Consider the following 2,500-nt stretch of genomic DNA (forward strand, 5'->3'; position numbering starts at 1 on the left):
TAAACTAATTGCAACAATGATAGTAAGAACTTCATTTCAGACTGTGTATATATATCTGCTTTTTTCATCCAATACTCCACCGCCTCTATACCCCCTTGATGTGGAATACTAGTATAGAGCACCTGGACATCCAATGTTCCTAATAAACTTTGCGTGGATAATTGGAGATCATTCATTAATTGTAAAAATTGCTTAGAATCCTTAATTCTAGCTCTTACTAATAGCAATAAAGGTTTAAGTTTTTGTTCAAGATATTCAGATAGAGGTTCTGTAATAGAACCTCTACCTGACACTATTGGTCTTCCCGGAGGAATATGCAGTGTTTTGTGTATTTTGGCACCAGATAGAAATAATGAAAGGCTGGGCTATCAACCTTAAGTTGTTCTACTATTTCAGTACTATTTGATCCTGTAAGGCTAGTGACAGGAAATAATCTATGGCATTTTTAAATTCTGCCGTAGGATCCATTTGTAGTGGGCAATAGAAATTGGAATCTCCCAGCTGTTTATTAGCCTCTGCTTCATATTGTATTTTGTCCCATATAACTATTGCCCCTCCTTTGTCTGCCTTAGTAATGACCACATTGGAATTGTTTGCTAACTGAACCAAAGCCTTATGTTCATCCACTGTTAAATTATGATTGAAAATGTTTAAAAATGTCAGACTGTTTGGTTTCTAACTCATTTAGCACCATTTGTTCAAATATTCTAACACTGTTGTTATATACTGGTGTAAAATTAGATTTTTTAAACCTAAAACCTATGTTTTGTGATACTTAAGATGTTTCCTCTTGATTGGCAAAAAAACATTTCAAATTAAGCACTCTACAGAATTGTTTTACATCTTTAACTGTGTCAAAATGTGAAATAAAAAGAGGGCATGTAATTTAAGCCTTTATGCAACAATTTTAATTCACTAGAACTAAAATATTGATTAGTCAAATTAACCACCAGATGATTAATATCACTGGCATTATGTGCTGATGTTAATAATGTCTCTGGAACCAGGTCTGTGAGGCTAACTCCCCTCTGTGATATTAAATGTCCATTTGAGTTCTTATGTTTGCGACCCCCTCTCCTAAAGGGGGTTTGCATCTTTTGGATACAGGTAATTCAGGTGATAATCCGCCTACTTGTTCAAACTCCGGTTCTGTGTCCGTGTTAGAACATCCTGATGCACCTTCAGAAGTACTGACCGTAGGATGTCTCAAAATGGACCTAACTTTTTTACGTTTTGGTCGATTCTGCTGTACAGTCTCAAAATGTACTCCCTTTCGTTCTTTCTTCCAAGAAAATATTCTGTTGTTTTTAAAATCATTGACATCCCTACGGTATTTTTTCATTTTTCTACCACTCAATTCCAGTTCAAACTTATCAATATCTTCCATAAACTGAACATATAACTGTTGATATTCAGGTGTGCCTTCTAATTGTACTGTACGTTCTTGACATTCATGTAGTTGTGCAAATATATAGACATACACACACACACACACACACACACACACACACACACACACACACAGATATATATATATATTTGTGTATATATATTCAACAGAAAAATAGGATCCTTGTATCGAATTAGACCATTTCTTACACCAACTACTAGAACTAGGATTGCTCACTCCTATCTTATTTCTACTCTTCTTTATGCTTCACCCATCTTTACTAACCTCAAGAAAAACAACCTTAACAAATTGGCTACCTGCTATAATAACATTGCCCGCTTTGCTACTAGCAACCCCTACAGAACCCATCATTGTCTTAACCTGAAACAACTTGGCTGGCTAGAAATTCAAAACTTTCTTGCTTTCCATCAACTCATTTTGGCCCATAAAATATTGTACCATCCAAACAACACTCCTATACTCTCCCAACTCATAATCCCTATAACAACCTAAACTGTCTCCGCTCTTCTAGTAAACTCTTGACTAGGTCTATAAAATCTAATAACACTGCTGGTGACTCCCTATTCACCAATTCTGTAGGTATAAAATGGAATATGTTACCTACTAACATAACAATGATTTCCTCTTTACCTCTCTTCAAACAAAATATTAAACTACACTTCCAGAATCACTGGCTTTGCTCATGTTGTAAACCCGATTAATTTTCTATTACTACTACTTACCCAAACTTTCTCTCTCACTTCTTGTTTCACTCTTTTTTCCACCTAGCTCTCTCTTCTCCCCTCTCACCTTGCCTTCTTCCTTACCTGTTAATTATCTTATCGTGCTCTCTTCTCATCTAACCCATCCTATTCCCTACCTAATTCTTATTGCTCTACTTTTATTTCCTCTTATTTTGTATTCTTATCTTTAAGAATTTTTATCCTGTATAATGTTGTTGGAATTTCTCTGTGTGTGGTAGTAACTCTTTCTTGTTGTACTAATTTGTTTGAAGAGTTTTAAGAATTTTGCTGTTTTTAACTATTACTAACCTATGTACTAATTGTTTTCTTGCTATGTATGTTGATTTTTACATATGTATTAATTTGT

This window comes from Protopterus annectens, chromosome 15.part0 (assembly GCF_019279795.1).
Source record: "Protopterus annectens isolate FY-2018-M chromosome 15.part0, PAN1.0, whole genome shotgun sequence".
NCBI lineage: Eukaryota > Metazoa > Chordata > Ceratodontiformes > Protopteridae > Protopterus > Protopterus annectens.